At 36.4% G+C, this 22131-nt stretch overlaps 1 protein-coding gene and 1 pseudogene across 22 annotated transcripts in view; one reads left to right on the top strand and one right to left on the bottom strand.

Annotated features, from left to right (window-relative positions):
- The window catches only part of GPHN (gephyrin), an 801248-nt gene that overhangs the window by 179578 nt on the left and 599539 nt on the right, over positions 1 to 22131 (bottom strand). The window lies entirely within an intron of this gene.
- LOC139438095 (mitochondrial assembly of ribosomal large subunit protein 1 pseudogene) lies at positions 2661 to 7701 on the top strand (annotated as a pseudogene).

A 22131-nucleotide genomic window follows, 5' to 3' on the forward strand; every position in this document is an offset into this window, starting at 1 on the left:
AATTATGTTACTTGAAATTTTTACCAAGTCTCTGACTTGAAGAGACAGAAGAGGCTAATAGGGAAAAAATATTTATGAGAGTGAATGGCTAATTGTCTTTAGCTACGTAAAGAAAGATTGCCCAAGTGGTGATAAGCAGCTGTTGCTTGATCTAGTAAGTCCCAATCAAAAGGGCAAAGGATTTATATTATAGCAGGAGAGAATTAGGAATTTTTTTTCTAAAAATAAGAGCTATAAGAAATTAGCATACTTCTTTAGGGACTATTTCAAAATTCCCTTTTTCTGGGATCATGGAGAAAAAACTTCGTGTTTCTTAATAGTAATGAGCAAGAAAATTAACTGGAAACCTATCTATCTAGTATAAAAAGGGTATAAAAATAGAACCAAAAAAGTCTAGTAATAATTACTGCAGGCAAGAGTAGTAATAGGTCCTGAACCTGGGTGGCAGTAGTGAGAATGACTAAAGAGAAAAGGATAAGGACTGAGGTGAAAACCTTAAATAATTTGAAGAGAAAGAACAACTAAGAATAATAGTATTGACAACAAGGAGATTAGGGTTTTGGCTAATATTTATTGTTTTCCTTTTCTACTCCAACTGTGGTTTCTTATTCTGGGTATTCTGCCATCCTATGCCTACTCTTCCTGCCTAGGTTCTTCCTCTAATTTAATTGCTCATTTACTCTGCCAACCCATTTATTGAGAGAGAGTCACTGTGCTAGATCCTGGAAATAGCACAGTGAACAAGATAAATGAGGTACTGCAAGGAGCTTAGAATGGACTGGAGGAGACAATGGAGAAGATACAAAAGTACTATACTTTAAACAGATTTGCAATAAAGTAGAAGAAGTACAGGACAATAGAGAACATACAAGAGGCACTTTGCTCAGATTTGAGAGGTGACAGAAAATCTCCTGTAGGAAATGTAGGTTGAGTGGGAGTTATCCAGAAAAAATAGGGGAACAGTGTATTGGGAAAGAGGGAACTGTATGTGCAAACTGAAACTATATGGGTGGAGTACTGAATAGAGTACAATAGAGAACTACTGAAGGGTTTAAAAGCTATTAAAGAAATGTGACAGGTTCAGACTTGCATTTCAGAAAGATTAAAAACAGAAAAAAGCAAGATTAGAGGCAAGGAAATTAATTAGAAAGTAATTGCAGAATTCCAGGAACAAGATGATGGTAGCTTATCCAAAGGGCTTCAGTTAGATAATTTTGGATTTCTAGACAAAGGTGTTCTCTTTGTTGTTATTCTTGAAATTCTATACATGCATTTGTGCATTCTTTTGTATGTATGATGAATTTAATAATTTATAAAGTTATGGGAAAAAGAGATGAAGAAGGATAATGGCAATGAGGACAGAGAAGTCAAAATGGATTGGAGAGATATTTAAGGCATGGAATCCATAGGATTTCAATGACTGAATATACACTGTGAAGAAAAGGGATGAAAAATAGATGTGGATTTTTCATTTAGACAGCTAGGTGGATAGTGATGTCACTCTAAGATATTGTAAGAAGAACAGGTTGAGATTATACATTTAGTTTTGGTCACAATGAGTATGAGATACTTGTGGACAACCATGAAGAAATATATAATAGGCACTTTGAAATATAAGTCTGAAAGTTAGGAAAGAAAAATGGGCTGGAGTTATAGATTTGGCTCTTGTGAGCAGAGGGCCTTGTGCATGCAGAGTACAGAGTGTGAATGCAAGGGCTAGGAGGGAACTCTCAACAACACTGATATTTAATGATGGGACCAAGGGAGAATGAGCTTTAAAAGAATCTAGAAAAAAGCAAACAGGAGAAGGCAATGCCAAGGAAGATAAATGTTTCAAGGAAAAGGGAGTGATTGACGGTGGTACCCAACCTTGACCTGCATTCCTTAGGCCACTCTCCTTTCTTTGGGCTTTCCCTCCCTCTGATTAATAATAGTCCTGTATGCCTCCATTTTCTTAAAATTCAACTCTCATATGTGGTACTAGATTATCTGATAACTTATTTGAGATGTATTCTAAATGTTTAATCAGTTACCTCAATCAGTTAACAGATTTTCAATGAAGCAGTGTTTTTTTTTTTTAATCAATGCCTTTACTCTAAGGAATGAAAGTTAAAAATAACAGTATAATACTACTCTTAAAAACAATAATAGCAGCTAACATTTACTGAGTGCTTATTATGTACCAAGCACTACTATTTAGTCCTTCTAACAACCCAGGAGGTACTCTTATTATCCTGATTTGAACAATGAATAAACAGGTTCAGAGAAACTAAGTACCTGTCCAAGTTCACACAACTAGCTAGTAAGTAGAAAAACGAAGATTTGAAGGTGGGTAGTTTGACTCCAGATCATGTGCCCTTTCATAAGAATAAGCCAGTGAAGGCAGGTGTTTGAAGACGGTAGTTTTTTCATTATCCCTTAGAATATATTAAAAGGCAACTAATTCTGCTTTTGTATAAATCTTAATTTGGGCAGTACAAAAAATTTAGAAGATATAAATTTGTTATATCCACAAACTTTATTTTATTGAAAATGGTTTTGTTGCTTCCTTAAATAAGAATTCAAAATCAGGACCGGTAATATTTTAATTACCAAGGAATTTTAATGGACTGAATCTATGATTACAAGTAATATTCATCAAACCTGATGATAGAAGGGTGATGGACAGATTTTTAAAGATATTTAAAATCAATAACATTAAGGTGACGCTGGCAAAAACTGAATACCTGGCATTTATAAAAAGTATGTGAATAGGAAGATGATACACAGATAAGTGGGATTATAAATACAAAAATTTTCATTATATTATGATTTTAAATTAAATTTCATTTTTAAAACCTTTGCCTGGAATGTTAAGATCATTGGGAGGGGGCTAAAAATCAGAAAGTTCAATGATCAGAATATAAGACTAAGAACTACCTTTTACAACAAGAAGTAGGAAAAGCAAAGCCTCAGAGAAAGTCAGGAACTGCAGTTGAACTACCACACATAAAATTTTTCTTTTAGTAGTTCTGGCAAGAATTTTTCATTTATGGTATTTATCTCATCTGCATCCCATTGAACCCTGTTCCAGTAAATAAGGAATGTTTTCAATAAAACAGCAGTGTCTTCACGTAAACATGCCTTTAAGATAAAATCATTTTTAAATGAAAAAGTCCATTAGAAGGTAGGGATCAACGTTCTAGTCTTTGAGAATTGGCAAAACATTCTGGCAGAGAAGAACGGCTTGAAAATATGGTAATGTTGAGTGATCTTAGAAATAGAGCCATGGGAAATCCCTTCCTTTTGTATCCACCCACTCAGCTGAATCATTATTCTACTTTCTTGCAACTGAAGAAGTAAAATCTTTTAACTTGTTCAAAGGGGAAAGTCTGTTTTATTTTTATATAACGAAAAACCTCAAACTTCTACTTTTTTTTTTCTCAAATAAGAATCAGAAATAAGAATATCCAGTAATTAGCACACAATTTTACACAAAGTTGAATGAAGAAGGATGACTTTTCATAAAGTTAGCGTGAAGATTAATGATTTTGCAATATAGGGATATTTCTGCCTAGATAACTAAGGATGATTATTAGAGTGAGAATTGAAACAGGACTTTATTATTTCACTGTCTTTATCAACGTAAAGTTACTAATTCAGATAAAAGTTGCAAATAATGTTATTCATTTCAGGGATTTGTTGAAAGACCCCTTAGTTTGTAAATAAAGAGCATCAAAGACAGTTTACGCACCAAGACCTTTTTAAACTCTTGCCTCAAAATCCTTACCGTTGCTGCTTCAGGGCTCAAGAGCAGGCCCATATGCCTGATATGGGCATAAGGCCCATATCAGTGTGGGGTCCCAGCCTTGGCTCTTGCCCATGAGGTGGTTTCCCATGGGGTGGCATCCCATGGGACCCACTCAAGGCTTGGTCTGCCTGGTCCTAGGCCCTTGTTGGAGCAATGGGCAGAGGTCGCAGTTAGCAAGGGGTTCCTGGAGTGCTGTGTAGCAGATTGTACTAGTCCCAAGTTTGACATCAGTATACTGATTTCACTTCTGAGGCAAGGAAATACAAGAGACATTTGTGTGATCAAGGTTCCTTTAGAGATGAAATATACAGATTATTTTATGATTGGGAGTGGAACCTCTACCTGACACTTACATGCCATGGTCTACTACATTGTGTAAATATACAAAGATATGAAATGTAAAAGTGAGTTTCACGTTTTGATAGAAGGGAAAATGAATTGGAAGATTTAACATTGTTAAGAAAGCAATATTACCTAAAGCAATGTATAAATTCAATGCAATTTCTGTCACAATTCCCTTGGTCTTTTAGCAGAAATGGAAAAGCCAATCCTCAAATTCATTTGGAACTGCAAGGTGCCCTGAATAGCCAAAACATTATTGAAAAAGAAGAACAAAGGTGAAGGACTAACACTTCCTAATTTCAAAACTTACTACAAAATATAGTAATTAAAACAGCGTGGTACTGGCATAGGGATAGATGCATAGATCCAGAAATAAATCTATCCACATATCTATACCAATTGCCAAATCATTTTCAACAAAGGTATCAAGACCATTCAATAGGGGAAGAATAGTCTTTTCGGAAAATGTTGCTAGAGCAACTGGTTATCCACATGCAAGACTGTAGTTGGACCTTTACCTTACACCATATACAAAAATTATGTCAAAATGGATCAAAGACCTAAATATAAGAGCTAAAATCATAAAACTCTTAGATGAAAACATTGGCGTAATTCCTCATAAACACAGATTTGGCAATGAATTCTTAAATCCCAAAAGCACAGTAACAAAAGAAACAAAAGGTATACTGAACTTCATCAAAATTAAAAAAAATTGTGCATCAAAGGATACCATTAAGAAAGTGAGAGAAGCAGACTTGGCCCAGTTGGATAGTGCATCTGTCTACCACATGGGAGGTCCATGGTTCAAACCCCGGGCCTCCTTGACCCGTGTGGAGCTGGCCCATGTGCAGTGCTGATGTGCTCAAGGAATGTCGTGCCGTGCAGGGGTGTCCCTGTGTAGGGGAGCTCCACGTGCAAGGAGTGCACCCCATAAGGAGAGCCGCCCAGTGCAAAAGAAAGTTCAGCCTGCCCAAGAATGGTGCCGCACACATGGAGAGATGACACAACAAGATGACGCAACAAAAAGAATCACAGATTCTCATGCTGCTGACAACAACAGAAGCAGACAAAAGAACACACAGCAAATGGACACAGAGAACAGACAACTGGGGCGGGGGTTGGGGGAAGGGGAGAGAAATAAATAAAATAAATCTTTAAAAAAAAGGAAAAGAAAGTGAAAAACCTTTAGAATGTGAGAAAATACTTACAAATCACATATCCGATAACTTTTACAACTCAACAGAAAAAAAAGCAATCCAATTTAAAAATGGGCAAAGGTTTGGCATTTCTCTAAAGAAGATATACAAATGTCCAATAAGTACATGAAAAGATGCTCAGCATCATTATTCATCAGGGAAATGCAAATCAAAACCAAGATGAGATATCACTTTGCTCCCAGTAGATGATTATAATAATAATAAAACAAACAACCAAAGAAAAAATGGAAAGTAAGTGTTGGAGAGGATGTGGAGAAATTGGAACCCTTGTACTGTACATTGTTGGTAGGAATGAAAAACAGTGCAGCCATTGTGAAAAACATCATTCCTTAGAAAAGCTAAACACAGAAATACATGACCCAGCAATTCCTCTCCCAGATACATACCCAACAGAATTGAAAAAAAGGTACTTAAACAAATACGTGTACAAACAAGCTTACGATGACTAAAAGGTAGAAACCCAAATGTCCATCAATGAATGAATGGATAAGCCTTCATGTTACTCAAATGTGGCCAGTCTCGAAGCCAAACTCAGCATGTAAATGCAATGCCTTCCCCCCAGCGTGGGACATGACACCCGGGGATGAGCCTCCCTGGCAACGAGGGACCACTATCAACTACCAACTGATGATGCGACTGGAAAATGACCTTATACGGAAGGTTCAATGCGGATCAGCAGAATATCCATGTCTACATAAAATACCATGACTTTAAAATGCTGTTTGACCTAAAGTAAGGGGGAAATGGAAAGGAGAAATGAGTTTATATGGCTACGAGTTTCTAAAAAAGAGTCTGGAGGCTGGCAGAAGGTTTGCCCTCATGCACAACTGAGCAGAGTCAGAGAGACAGATAAAGCAGATACAACCCCCAGATATTGGTTCCTTTGAGGGCTAAAGAGACCCATGGGAGTTATGGTCATGGCCGATGGGGTTAACTACCAGGGCAGATGGCCCCTCTTTGGAAATGGTGTGTATGTGTGATGAATCTGGACTCAGATGGGATCTCCCTTCATAAGACTTTCATGCTAATGTGCTGGAGATGCAGTTAATGTTGGGGTTTAAGATATATTTAGGGGATTTGAATCTCTGGACTGACAATGTGATAGCCAGATCCTGAGCCTCAACAGACTCCAGCACCTACAATCTGATTTATTGGACTTACCACACTCAGCTAAGATGGAGGTGAAGAAGGACAACCACCACACCATGGAGCCTAGAGTGATTACAACTGAAAATGGGAGGATTGCATCCAGCATCCAGGTGGAATCTGAGCCTCCTCTTGACATAAAGGTGCAATGGACACAACCAATCCAGTGTCCACATAGAAGAGGTGGCATTGGATTGGGAAAAGTGGACATAATGGACAAAGGGTATGGGGAAAGGCAGGAAGAGATGAGAGGTGGAGGTGTCTTCGGGACATGGAGCTGCCCTGGATGGTGCTTCAGAGGTAATCACCGGACATTGTAAATCCTCACAGGGCCTACATGATGGAATAGAGGAGAGTATGGGCCATGATGTGAACCAATGTATATGAGGTGCAGAGGTGCCCAAAGATGTACTTACCAAATCCAATGGATGTGTCATGATGATGGGAACGAGTGTTGTTGGGGGGGGGGAGAGGGGGGGTGGGGGGGTGGGGTTGAATGGGACCTCACATATATATTTTTAATGTAATATTATTACAAAGTCAATAAAAAATAAAAAAATTAAAAAAAAAAATGAATGAATGGATAAACAAATTGTGATATGTACATACATTGTAGTATTATTTAGTCACAAAAAATAGAGCACAGATATATGCTACAACATTAGTGAACCTCAAAAACAGTATGCTAAGTGAAAGAAGCCAGTCACAAAAAGCCACTTATATGATTCCATTTATATGAAATGTCCATAATGGCCAAATCCACAGAGAAAGAAAATAGATTAGTGGTTGCCAGGGTCTGGTGTGAGGGGAGAATAGTGAGTGACTGCTTATGGGTATTAGGATTCTTTTTTGGGGCGATGAAAATGTCTGGAATTGGATAGTGATGGTGACTGCACAACATTGTGGATATACTAAATGTCACCGAATTGTCCACTTCAAAATGGTGAATTTTATGTTACATGAATTTCACTTCGATCAAAAAAAAGATGGAAGGAAAAGATGCTAATGATTGGCTTTGTGTGGAGTATGGCACCACAGTGATTCATTTTATGCTTCCAGAAACTGAAGAAACCTACAAATTAGAGATATTATGGACCCTGCATTCTTCTCTGATCAATTAGCTCAGACACCATATTACCTGAAGACTTCATTCTTGGAATAGATGAGACCTAAACCCTGAGTCCAGTGGAGTTCAAGTGTGAATAAAATGATAGAAATTGTTTTAATCGTTTCAAATTGGATTGAGTTGTTTCTCTGAAAATAAAACCTTGTCTCCTTCATGGGCAGTCATGTTGACTGACATGTGAAGATTATAATTAAATGAGCTAACACTTATACCAAATATCAATATGCCAAACCCAAACTTCACTATGTTGTCTTTATTCCTGAGGATCTTAGCAGAATTTCCAGGAATTAGCACTGGTTCCTTTGCCTAACCTGAGCTCTGCTCAAGTTTTAGGTAATTTTGCTTGTTCTTAATCTTATTTTGTAGAGTGGACTGTAGAGTAGAATAGACAAAATTTTAAAAAATAAACATCATATCACCACACAAACACAAAATCCTTGCCTTGCTATGTCCACCAATTCTCAACTATTATATCATTATCTTTACTCATTTTATCAAGCTACTACACTTAAAGACCCAATTTAAACCCAACTTCAAAAATCTCATAAATCCCAACTTTACTCTTTCCACACAGAAACGCTACTAAAACTCTGCCAAGGCGTTCTCCCAAACTGTGGTGACCTATTTTTTGTGGGGTGCCAGCATTCAACAGTCTTGCAAAGTTTGTCAAAACGGAGACCACCTCTCCATGACAGCTCAAGACTTTTGACTAGAAAAGAGTAAGTTCTTCTGAATGCCCCTGCTTGGCTGGGGATGGGGGTGAGTGAGGGGAAGTAAGGGGCTAGGTGTAGGGTGGTGGTGTCTACAGCTGTTAAGGTGAGATAAGTCTCATATTGGATTGAACTCTAATTTCTTTTTTTGGAGCTCTCCAAACACTAAATTAATTTTGTCCCCTAGGAGTAATGAACCCTTTTTAAGACTCCTTTGTTTATCTGGTCAAATTAGAAAAATCTTTTATCCTTGGTGGAAATCTGTCTTATTATTAACAACACTACCATTTGCTTCTGTCTATCCTTGTATCCTTGACAATTTTTTTTTTTTTTTGGTACTTCTTTAAGAGGAAAGTTCATAAGGAAAAAGATGCACATAGGACCCAATAGCTGGCTTTAGAAACTGAGAAATTCAGGTTTCTTCTCAGATGTATCTGTCTAAGTTTGAATAAACTTTTCCCTGGGTCACTCATCAATCTATTAGAACACTCCTTGTTTTTATTTTGTCAGTAGGAGTCTGACAATGGGAGAAAGCTCTCCTTTAAAATTTTCCATTCTCTGGAAATACAAATATTTCACTTTGCAGTTGGATGGCACAACCATTATGTTGGAAAGCCTAATGCATGAGGTGCATATGAAACTTTGGACTGACTGGTCCCAGACACTCAAGTTTGTTTCAGTCTACACCTAAATATATTCCCTTACAAGACTCCTGCCTCTTACATGTATTTATGCTATAACCCAATTTTGTATAATTATCTTTATGAATGGCATAAGTTTGCCATGGATAATTTAGAATTACAGTTGCCAGTTTGGGGAACTTTTGATATGGACAAAATTTTATTTGAGTGGTACTTTATAACAAGAAGGGAACAAACTTTTGAACATCTCATAAGCTGTTTTTTTAAAATTGGTATGAAGAAATAACCAAAAAAATTCAGATCCCAAAATTCTTTCCTTAAAAATTTCCTTGGCCAAGTCAAAAGAAAAACACGAAAATCTTAAAAACTTGAAAATTTCTGTTTCAGATCCTCCAAAATCACATTTTGAAACTAATGTCTTTAATCTACTATTTCTCTTCCTTATTCCATCTACCTCCATTTCCCTCTGCCCCTTCTATCCCTCTGCTTCACTCCCCTCCTTCTGGCCAACCAGACACTTTCAAAACTCAGTTACCTTTTCCCTTTAAGGAAAAGACCCTTATGGCTGATTTTAAGCCTTGTTCCTACTCTGAGCTGAGAACAATTGTCAATGATTTTTCAAAGTATAGAAAGGACAGAGTGAAATTTGCAGAGAACTTTAGAATAGTTTTAAGAACATATAATCCAGGGTTTCTAGATCTATACCAATTATTTCATGTTAGTGGAACCTTCAGACGCAAACATTTGATGAAAAAGGCAGAATGGGAAGACCCTGAGGATGATTTAAAAGCCCCCAAATTGCATAGGAAAACAGAGGGGTTTAGAAAAGCTACAGCTATTGGTCAGACTCTTTTGGAAGCTAGCCCCAAAGTCTTTCCTGTGAAAGTAGATTGGGCTCTGATCCATTCCTATAAGCAAAGAAAGGATAAGAATATTTGAAACTTCAGGGATAGGCACCAAAATCTTTAGACGGTACTCAGGAATAGATCTTAAAGCAGATGTGACCCCCAACTATCTCCTAGCTTGATGTAAATGTTCTAAAGCCAAAAATAGGGGATATGGTATGCAAACAAAACCGGTATGGAAAATAACCCCTTTGCCAGCCCTTTAGCACTTCACTGAACATTTTGAGTTTTAGAACAAAAACAAAATAAGACAGAATAAACTGATGGCCTTACAGATAAAACAAGTAGTGATGTGGGCTATGGGTGAGAGACTCTTTGTCTCTTCAGAGATAACCTAAACTATCTGTGACTTGTGGGTGTGGGATGATAAAAGGCTGCAGTCCTGCCCTTGGTGAGCAGGAAACAGTTTAACAATGCAAGGTCTATAAACTTTAAGTATTCAGGGGAAATGCAAATCAAATATGCTAAAAGCTTATCAAAATGCCTGAGGTCCATGCTAAAAGCTTACCTAAGATGTGGAAATATATGCTAATTCAAGCCTATTGAGAACTGAAACAAAAGGACCATTTGGTCTTTCCTCTCTATATAAAAGGGACTAAAAAATCTTGTTCAGGGCTCGGCATTGAAACAGAAAGTTCCCAAGTCCTGCCGGCTGTCAATAAACCATTTTTCCTTCTCAAAATCATTCCTGAGCCCTGGCCTCTCTATACTCAAATAATTGAACTTCTCTCAAATTCTACAACAGTAGTTTCTCCTACCAATGAGTAAATCTTAAAAGACGGAATCTTTTGAAAAATATACTTGCAGATACTATATAAAGGACAATAGAAAAAGAACTGTTTTGCATTAGCTAAGAAATTAAAGGTGAAAAATTAGTGAGTTATTAATGAAGGTGCTCTAAGGGGGAATCAAATACCCAATTTTAGCTTTATTCTTAAACTACAAGGAAAGATTTCCCTAAATATGAAAGAACAAACTTGCATTAAAAAAAAATCCTATAGGCATACAATATTAACTTTAAATCCTAATCACTGTTACATAATCTCTTCCTTGTAGGAAAAATCTACTCACTGGTGGGCACTTCTAATAATCCCTGTGAGACATATTCCATTTCATTCCTGTCATCCTTGTACCTTTAACCCAGGAACATTCTTTCCTCCTGTGATACCATACCTGGTAAGTTTATGGTGGTGGTGGTGGGGGTGTACTATACAAACGGTAACACCACATTAAATATTTTCCTGATGGCCTATTTGTAATGAAAGCATAACAAATTTGGATATTGACTTACAAGTACTATTGTTTTGAAATCAAGCTCAAATTAAAGACCAGACCTCTTTCATTCTGTGGGCAAAAATTTCTACTAATTCAGGTAGGGTTACTGGAGCTTAATCCATTAAAGTTCAAATCAACCATCTAAACCACTACCCCAAGCACAAAATACCAGAAGCTAAAGAAGCACTAACACTACTAGGAGAAAGTAAATTGAAAAGATTCAACATACTTTGTACAGTCTTTGCAACATTCTTATCCTCTCAATCAAAAAGTCCAATGGGTAAAGATATAGATTTGCTCATTATTCAAACAGAATAGTCATTTCCCATTTCCATGTAGTACTAATCTCCAAACCTAGTTTATCTTCAGAGTTTCCAGAGGCTGTATATCTAACAGTTGTGGATTTATGTTATGCTTACTTTAATGACCCTTTAGGTCAAAATAGTTGATATTTGTTTGTCTTCTCCTGAGAAAATAAAAAAATGCACTTGGGACTATAATGCTCAAGGTATTTACTAAGATACTCCTACTTTTCACAAGTCCTCAATCAGGGTCTGAAGGACTTTAAATTTCACACATTATTCAATATGTGGATAACCTTTTGTTTGTTCTAAAGATGGGGTGAATGCTAAGACTAATTCCATCTATTTACTGTTTTAACACACAAAGAACATAAGGTTTCCAAAGGGAAGGTAAAACAATTTTAAAGTAGAGTTTATTACCTAGAAAACAACTTATCTTAAGGAAGTAAATTTCTTACTCCTAACAGACTACAGGTTTTTTAAACTTCCCCAGGCCAGTAACTAAGAGGTAATTAAGGGGAGTGGAAGTTGCTACATGACTGAGCATCAGCTTCCCACATGGGAAGTTGCAGGTTTAGTTCCTGGGACATAATAAAAACAAAAAACAAGAAGCAAACAAATGAGGGAGCCAACTTAGGGAAGCCCATGTGGCTCAGTGGTTGAGTACTGGCTTCCCACATAAGTGGTCCCTGGGAACCAAATATGAACAGGCCTTTTTTGAGTTAAAATGAATTCTTCAATAACTTCATACTCTGGGCCTATGTAATTATCATAAAACTTCAACCAATGAGTATGATTCCTTGCCAGAGGCAAAATTAGCCTTGATGGGAGAACTCATTGACCTCACCAGATTGTGTTAGTTAACTAGGGGTAAGAAGGCTAACATGTACACTGATGATAGATGTACTTTTGGGCTAGTCCACGATTTTGTGATGCTATAGAAACAAAAAGAGGTTCTTGATTTTTAGCAGGAACCCCAGTTAAGAATGGTTACCAACTTAAAGAACTTCTGAGTGCTCTAATGCTCAAAGAGGTGGCTATTAGAAAGCAGGAACTCATATAAAAGGATATAATATGGAGGCTAAAGGAAATGCATTGACTGGTCATCATGCCAGGCAGGCAGACTGCATTAAGATTATAGCCCTCACAATATCCCAAGAGACTAAATTTTTAGTTTAGAAGTGATTCTAAGTAGTTATTATAAGAATGCCAGTGAACAGCTCCAGAGTCAGAAGAGAGGTACTGGAAGAAATCTGGAGGTAAATTGTACAAGGATAACCTAAGAGTGGCTGTTTAGTAAAACTGAATGACCTCAAATGGAATCTTGCAAAAATTCTACTTGAAATTACCTACCATAGCAAGTATGGTATTGCAAAAAGTAAATATGCTAAAAGCTTATCTAGAATATCTGGAGTTCATGCTAAAAGCTTACCTAAGATGTGGAAGATATATATGCTAATTGAAGCCTATTGAGAACTAAAACAAAGAGACCATTTGGCCTTTCCTCTCTGTATAAAAGACGTTTGAAAATCTTGTTCCGAGCTCGGGATTCAAACAGAAGTTCCCGAGTCCGGCCGGCCGTCAATAAACCATTTTTCCTTCTCAAAATCATTCCTGAGTCCTAGCCTCTCTATACTCAAATAATTGAACTTCTCTCAAATTCTACAATATTTTTGGCGACCCAGATGGGACAACAAAGGAAGGCCAGAGACGGTAGCATTTTGCTGCCCCTTCCAAATCCCCGAGGAAGCTGGGAGGACTCAGGTGAACCCCAAATCTGGGCGCCCCTGGATTAAATTTAATCCAGAAAAGATGTGGGCTCCACCAGAATCTTCCTGACAAAAATCGAGGGCAATGGAAGGTCTGAAGAGAAAGATTCTGGGAACGAAAAAGAACTCCGAACATGGAAGAAGGTAAGACTCCCCGGGTGAGCACAGTCTGGAAGGCCCTAGCTTTAATTGCTAGGAAGGGGAGGCTGATCACCTCCCGAGAGAACCCTAGTAGCCCCAGAAGGCTGGGGGGAAGCCGTTCTCTCTAGGCTTGGGAAAAGGAGAAAAACCGGGGAAAAGCCCTGGTGTTTTGGGTTTGTCTAACTGCATGTTAGAATCTGGTACTGGTCTTATATCCACTAAAGGAGTGGAGTCTCGATTTTAATAAGAAGGGCTATTTATAGGTTCAAGTCCTAATGTCCTGGAAATTGGTCTAGATTAAGGAAAACAAAACTTGGTTACAGGAAAATGGATCGGCTTTTCTGGTGGAGCTTGGTCTGGGTGTAAAGTTTAAACAGTGGAAAAGTCTAGCTGAAATCTTTTGTTATGGTGCTAATTTGTGAATGAATTCGCTTTATACCAAATGTTAAGTGTTCTGAGGTTTGTGATGGCTGTGGGGGCAGCCATGGTGAAAATAAATATATAAACTTGTGGGTCAGATTAGTGACCTTTGTGCTTCTGTCTGTGTCAGCTCAATGCTAGTGTTGGAGTTGTGTCCTTATGTAAAGTAGAATTACAGCTGAGCTGGAGCCCTCCCTTGCCATTGGCAAGGGGGTGAAATGATTCTGGGGCAAAAGCTGAGGAGTCTGGATGTTTGCGGAGTCTAGATGTTTGTGCATACTCTGCTGTCTTGTCTCTGGTCTGGCCCTTTGCCGGGGCTTGGAGGCCATCTGTGTCCGCGCCAAGCACCCAAGTTTGTTGAGAATGTCCCAGTCAGGGTGGCTAGGTTCCTGGGAGAGTTGCCAAATTTGAGTAGGTTCTGTCTGCCCATTTTGGCTGCAAGCTGGAAAGTGGCTTGCCCCTTTCCAGTGAGTCCACCCTTCTATTCATAAGCCGCATTCCTGTTTGTTGTGCACCCGACTGCCTGGAAGCAGGAGAAGTGAAGGGGGTGAAAAGCAGAATCAGAATAAATGCAGTAAAGTTCCCTCCTTAGGGTGTCAAAGCCAAAATAGCTTTGCTTTCTGCCCAGGTTCTTAGAAGGTATTGTAGTAACTTTAAGTAAGAGAATGTGTTCTGTGAAGGTAAAATTTGTCTTAAGGGTATAAATAATTATAAAAGTTTTACAAAGCATTGTTTAAATTAAGGTATTTAAATAGCTAATTGAAGAAAGTCATTATTTAACAAAACTGAATTGATAATAATAATAATAAAAGGCAATTTTATAACAAACTTATTCAGCAGCCAATCTCCCCTGCCAACTTGCTTCCAAAAAAACTGTTTCTAGTATTACATGCTACTAAGTATTTAAAGTGAAGAAAAGTTCATTATTTTAACAAGCTTGTTTAGTATTAATGGCAATTATATGTTGTAAGAAGTTTGCCTGGTAACTTAGTATGTGGAATATATGGAGTGTGTTTTTATTGTTAAAGAAACAGAAGATGATTTTGTCCTAAGATAAAATGATTGATTATTAGAAAGAGTAGAGTGTGAGACAGAACCTGAATGAATACTGAAAGTGTAAAAGGTTTGTAGAAGGAAAATTTTTATGATTAAAATTGAGTAAGATCAATATACAAAGAAAATCTTTTATCAATAGCTTCTTGTGCTTTAACCTCATCATTTCCTCAGTGTTTAAAGAAGAGTCTTACCTCTTTTAAAAGAACATTTATGTTCTAGAAATCAAATCCTGAAAAGTAGCTTTTTATTTCAAACTAACTGCAAGAGATTTATTCTTTTACTTTAAAAGAAAAATTAAAGTAGTTAAGTTCATTTAATATGTTATAAGTCGAATAAAAAGTATTTAAAGGTGTTATAAAATTAATAGGTTTTTTAAAAAAATTAATAAAAACTAACTAAGAGTTAAAATCATTTATAAATGCATTTATATTATAAAACAGTAGAAAGACAGTAACTGAAATTATAGCTGAGTGAATTTAGCCTGAAACTATTATTTAAGTGTAAATTCTAAACTAACCTTTCCTTTGTTTATGGTTACTTCAAGCCTAACCTCACCCTTTGCCTTTGCCTATGGTTATTTCATAATTGAGAAGAGCTGGGACATCACTGTCTCCTCTCCTGGTATTAGTAACCCTTTCTCTCATGAATTCAAGTGTAACCTAAATAAATGGCTGCCTGATGGAATAAGGTTAAATGACCACTAGAGTTTTATTATCTCCAAAATCAAAAAGGGGGGTGGAGGGGAAGAAGTCTCCTGCCTTGACGGTCAGTGTTCCTAAGAGTGGCAATTCATGAGAGAAAGCAGTCTGTCTCCCTGAGGCTTCAAATAGCCTCAGTAAATATATATAAAATTAATCTTGTTGCTTATCCAAGATTCTGCTAATTTCAAAGTAAAATATAAAGTTCTAAAACAAAATGGTGCTAAGGCATTGAGAACATTTTAGTTATTACAGTCCATTAAGAAAAAAAATTCTTATGGTAAACTGCATGGTCATAGTGCAAATTAAGAAGAGTTTCAAGAGTCTTTAAAATGTTTACAGTCACACTTGTTTTGTAAAGATTAGAAGTTTAAAGTAATTAAAGTTATGTTTTTGTCTCAAACTATTTATATCTACCTATTTGCTCAAATTGTTGAGGTTAAATATGCAGTTATATAAGTAATATGTATTTCTAGACCCCTAATTAATTAAGCTAAACAGTATATAAAATAATGCAAATTATAAGTAATATCAATGAGTTGTGTTTGTGTCTAACTCTTTGTGTCTGCCCATTTTAAAAAAATGCTCAATATATGTCTTCATACATCAAGATAATATCAAATTAACAAATAAAAATTCTTAAAAGAGGTCTATTCAAATTGTTAAAAATTAAATATGCAGTTATATTTATAAATATTCTTAAAGCCCAAATTAAACTAAGCAGGATGAAAAGGTCATAGAAATCTAATTATAGAAACAATTGAGAAAGGGCCTCCTCTTTGCAAGAGCTTTTAAGGCAAGACTAGGTGTGGCAGATTAAACCTATCTACTAGGCTAGAGAATTAAGAATCAGTTTGCCTGGTAATTTCCCAGTTTAAACCTTTGTTAGCCATAAAATGCAAAAAAAAAAAAAACACAAAGATTAAGTTAATTTTCACATTAAAAAAATGTTGATGTAACCTGGTGGCCTGCTGCCTCAGTCTCCCACTCCCGGGTTGGACAGCAGTAGAGGAGACCAGTTTAGGCCAGTCCTATGTGCAGTGGAAGGATGCCCAAGAAGGAGCTAACTAAGTTAGTGCATTTCAGCACTAAATTCTATTCCTTATTTGACAAAGGGAAGCAAGTAAAAACTAAAATGGTTAGAATGTGATAGAAGAAGCAGTTAAATCAAACTTTTGAGTGAGAAAGTTAAATCTCAGATAAGCTGTAACTTCTGAAGTATCCAATCTATAGAAAAACAGAGAAAAAGCTTGCATGCTAGGCTTAGAAGTATAAATTGTGTCATTTTTCTTTGTTCGTGGCACCAGCCATATCTGGCTCTGCACCCTTTCTTGCAAGATTGAGAATAAATTATTTTCTTCTCCACAATCTGGTGAGCCTTATTTTCTTCCAGAAGATTTCTTTCCAACAAAATAAAAGTAATTAGTAGCTCTATTAACAAATTTCAGTAAGTAAAGTCATAAAAACTATAGAGAAATCTTTCCTGAGTTATGATTTAAAAAAATTAAGTAATTGTGTAATGTGTTTTAAAACCTAGTAGTCAGTATGCATGTGTTTTAAAACCTGGTAGTCAGTATGCTTTTAAATTAATAATTTTCATAACTTAAAGAAAAGAAGTTTTTAGCTTCCTGTAAGGGAAAAAGAGAACATTCCTTGCATAAACTATTATAGTTTCAATTTTATTTAACTTGAGTGTAATCTCCCATAGTTAATTTATAAACTAAATTAACATTATGTACGAAATCTTTAAAGTAATGAAAATTGTAAGTTCACATTAGTGAAATTAAGCTAAAAAAAAAAAGATTGTAGATATGCTCTCTTAAATAAAGAGTAAATTTCTTTCATTAGTAATTGTAATTTAGTAAGTTTATTTAAACATGAAGTGGCTAGTCAATATAGTTATAGTCAATTATAAAGAGTTTGTAAAACATCTTCCAAACTGAAAATATTTAAATAGTTCTAGTTGTAGAAGTCATTGTTAACTAAAAAAACTTAGATTAGTATTGGTAGCAGAAATAACTTCATGATAATAAACCTGTCTGAAGGCCACTGCAAAGTACACATTTAAGTAAATGGTAATAAAAAGTTGTCTTGATTCTATTGGAAATATTCTGTTTTCATTCTAACAATGAAAAATAATATTTTTCCTCTATTACTAAAGTAAAGTACCTACTGTTATCTTCATAGTAAAATTGTGTAAGTAAACAGTCATTTAATATATGTTTTGCATTAAGTTGTTTAAAATATATATAAAAACAAGAAATAAACTTTAACATTGTCAAACTCGTGTGCATTCAAACCAGGCCTTGAATACATTACAGGTGGCCTCTCCATGTGAGTTATTAGCTAAGCTGGTCACTGACCCCTCAATTAAAATATGTGCTATATCAGTCTCTAGTTCTGCTCCTGAAGTTGATGGAAACTATATTGCAGTTTCAAGCTCCTGCAGCAGCCAATAATGACTCGGTACAGCCAAGTGTACAATGGATATCGCCTCCAGACTGGCACTGTTCCATAGTGCCAGAGAGCACTATGCACCAGGCTAGTGAAATACTGGAAAATCTCTCTAAGATGAAAGATGCTGCAACTTGCTCACTGCGTTGAAGAGCATGCTAAGTAGAGCCATGATACCAGGATACTGTAAGTGAAACTTAAACACAATTAACATTATAGCCTGCTCTCATAGAGAGATAACATGTAAAGTATTACAAACCTAAAACTCAAAACTAATAATTGCAACTCTGAATCCTTATGCATTAAGTAATACATTAGTTAATATTAAGTACTGTACTTTTATCCTGTACTAAATATATGCCTAATAATTGTAATGTTATCTTTTCTATTTTAAATCAAGTGCAGAAGTATATTAAACATGTTAAATTCCTAGTAAAATCATTTTCTAAACAATTAATAACATGTCTATAGAATAAAGTGGCAGTCTCAGCCAGTCTCAGTCAACTTCTATATTCTGCTGTACTCTGCTGTGTAGCAAAAGTGAAGCTTGCTTGCTGATAGTGAGTCACCTATTGAACAAGTCAAAATTACTAGAAATTGTACAATAAAAACCAAAGTGTAAAAATCTTTATTCTGTAGTTCTGATCACTCCCACAGGTGAAAACTAAAAGTATTTCCAAATTAGTGTTCTAATCCTGAGTGAAGCCAGTTGCCCAAGGAGTGCCAGTTCACCAGGAACATCTGACAGAGCGAATGAGTGTCAATCATTGAACAGCTTAGAATGTGTCTTCAGACAAAGCTAAGTGTCTGTTGCAATTTATCTCTAAAGATGGATAACTTAAAAATATATATATATGCTGTTCCCACCAGCTTTTAAGGAGTGCCATCTTTATAAGCATCTAACCTTGTCTACCTCTGTAATCCAATATGTCCTCTTTTAAAAACAGGTATTCCAAATTTTTAATTAAGTTTGTTTCTTTCAGAGTGAACATCTTATTAACCATATGAAAACTTCATCCAACTTCGTACAGAATGCCAGATCCATCTTCCTCCAGTTAGAATAAATTAAAGAGTTTTACACCTTATTAGGCAATGACTACAGCCCATGGCCAGCAGGAAGCAGTTACAGAAAAGAGATCGTCTCCCTTCAGCACCCCTTTTAAATTAAAGGTGTAAACTCTTTAAAAGTAAAATAAAAGTAATAGATGGATCTGGAACCTAACTAGAAATCCACATGAGTGCCAGTGGCAGCAGAATAACTGCAGGAGGCCCCTGCCCAAGATTCTGCTGTCCAGAATGAAAAGTTCTAAACTTCTAAAAACAGTCCTGGATGCTGTACTAAAGACTAATAAATAATCAATCAAAACAACAAACAGCCATCCACCTCATAGCTCCAACAATAATTATGCCAAAGCTTAGCAAGTTAAACTTTAGCAAAAGGGGGGGAATAATGTGGGCTATGACTGGAAGGCTCTTTGTCTCTTCAAAGATAACCTAAGCTAAAAGCTGTATGTGTGGAACGGTAAGAGGCTGCAGTCCTGCCCTTAGAAACAATAGCAACAGGCTCCAGTCCCAGGAAACAGTTTAACAATGCAAGGGCTATAAACTTTAAGTATTTAGGGGAAATGCAAAAAGTAAATATGCTAAAAGCTTATCTAGAATATCTGGAGTCCATGCTAAAAGCTTACCTAAGATGTGGAAGATATATATGCTAATTGAAGCCTATTGAGAACTAAAACAAAGAGACCATTTGGCCTTTCCTCTCTGTATAAAAGACGTTTGAAAATCTTGTTCCGAGCTCGGGATTCAAACAGAAGGTCCCGGGTCTGGCCGGCCGTCAATAAACCATTTTTCCTTCTCAAAATCATTCCTGAGTCCTAGCCTCTCTATACTCAAATAATTAAACTTCTCTCAAATTCTACAACAGTATGGCCAGTGTACATAATAATCATTGTTGGGAAAATGTTACTATGTCTCATCTGTCACCAACATAATCCTGGTAAAACAGTAAAGGTGGGACATGGATAAGAGCCTAAACTTTTTTTTGTGTGTGTGACAATTCAGAGCATTTTATTGATTTTTATATATTCTTGCAAAAAACCACTCACATGTAAAAGTTTGACATTCACACTGTAAATTCTTTAACTAGGGGGCAGATAGAATTTTTCATTTCAGCAGGACTTTCACATGATTACAGACACAAATTGGCACATGAAATTAAAAAACTAAATCAAAAAGCTCCTTTGAACACTTCCAAATGGATTTTATCTGACTATCCTCTTCAGTTGTTTTGAGTATGTCTTGCTCATTGTTTGCTTTGAAATGCATATATCTTTTTTCTAATTCCATTTTTTAAAGCACAATTTAAATATAATTTTCTCATTTAGTACACACACGCACACAAAATTCTTGACAGAGAGCTACAGCTCTACCGATAGCAAAAATTACTTCTGTGTTCCCAACCTGGGCACTGTGACCTCTCTCTAATGATATAGGCATTCATTTTACTTGTCCTGTTACTAAAGAGTTTTGCAAACCTTGCCACTTAATCAGAAACTCCACTGTCCATATTGCGCCCAATCTTCAATAAGGGTATAAAGGTCAAACATACTCTGAAACTCAAATAAGAAAATCTCTCAAAGACTCTTGAACTTCCATGGCCTAATGCCACTGGCTTTAATGTTATTGGCTTAATGCCAACTTCCACTGGCTTTAATGCCGATGAGATCCTCTTCTGGGGCGCATCCTCTATCCCAAATGAGTTAGTAACAGGTCAGCAATATCACCTCTGACTTTAAATTCCAGACTGTTGCAAGCAAACACAGCCAATATTGCAAGGCATTCATGTCTTATCATCAACAGATATGAGCAGCCTTTCCTCAACATCTTCTTAAACATCCTTTGCATGACCTAAAACTCAGACATATAAAATCCTATTGGAGAATAGGTGGTGCCACGCTGATGAAAGGTTGTTGATGTGGATGGAGTGGGGAATGGGGTATATGGGAACCTCATATTTTTTAATGTATCATTTTGCGTGATCTATCTACCTTTAAAAAAAAAGACAATAAAAAAAATTGCAAAAAAAAACCTATTGGAAAGGACCTTATCAGGTACTATTAACAAATAGCCCAGCAGTGAAACCCAAAGGTTTGACCCTTGGATTCATGCCTCTCAATTAAAGAGACATTCTTGAATTAATGAAAGATCATCTTAACCGGAAATCTCAGGTGGAGAATTTTTAGGAATACTCTAGATTGGCTTTTCCATTTCTGCAAAAAGGGCTACTAGAATTTTGATAGGAACTGTGTTGAACCTGTAGATTGCTTGGTGTTTTAGTTTGCTAAGCTGCTGAAAGAGATACCATAAAATGGGTTGGCTTTAACAATAGGAATTTATTAGCTTACAAGCTTAGTTTTGAGGCCATGAGAATTAAGTCATCATCAGGACAATGCTTTCTTCCTAAAGACCAGCTGCCAGTGATCCCAGCCTCCTCTGTCACATGTCAAGGCACATGGCAGCATCTATTGGTCTCTCTCCTCTCTTCTGGGTTTTGTTGCTTTCAGCTTCTTGCTTCTGTGGCTTTCTCTGTCTGAATTTCATTCTCTTATAAAGGACTCCAGTAAGAGGATTAAGATCCACCCTGAATGAGGTGGGTCACACCTTAACTGAAACAGCCTTATCCAAAGATCCTATTTAAAATTGGTCCTTACACATAGGAATGGATTGGCTTTAAGAACGTGATTTTCTGGGGGTACCTACAGTTTCAGACCACCACACTTGGGTAGAAATGACATATTGACAATGTTAACTTTTCCAATCCATGAACATAGATGTCTTTCCATTTATATAGGTCTTCTTTCTTTCAGCAGTTTTGTAGTTTTTAATATACAAGTCTTTTGTATCCTTAAAGTTATTTTTAGATATTTTATTGTTTTGGATGCTATAGCAAATGGAATTGCTTTTTTTTGATTGTTCATTGCTGGTGTGTAGGAACACAACTGTTTTTTGCATGTTGATTTTGTACCTTACCACATTGCTGAATTCATTGATTAGCTCAAATAGCTTTCTGGTGGATTTCTTTGGGTTTTCTATATATGTCATCTGCAAAAAGAGGTAGATTCACTTCTTCCTTTCCA

Source organism: Dasypus novemcinctus, chromosome 3 (genome assembly GCF_030445035.2).
Source record: "Dasypus novemcinctus isolate mDasNov1 chromosome 3, mDasNov1.1.hap2, whole genome shotgun sequence".
Classification (NCBI taxonomy): domain Eukaryota; kingdom Metazoa; phylum Chordata; class Mammalia; order Cingulata; family Dasypodidae; genus Dasypus; species Dasypus novemcinctus.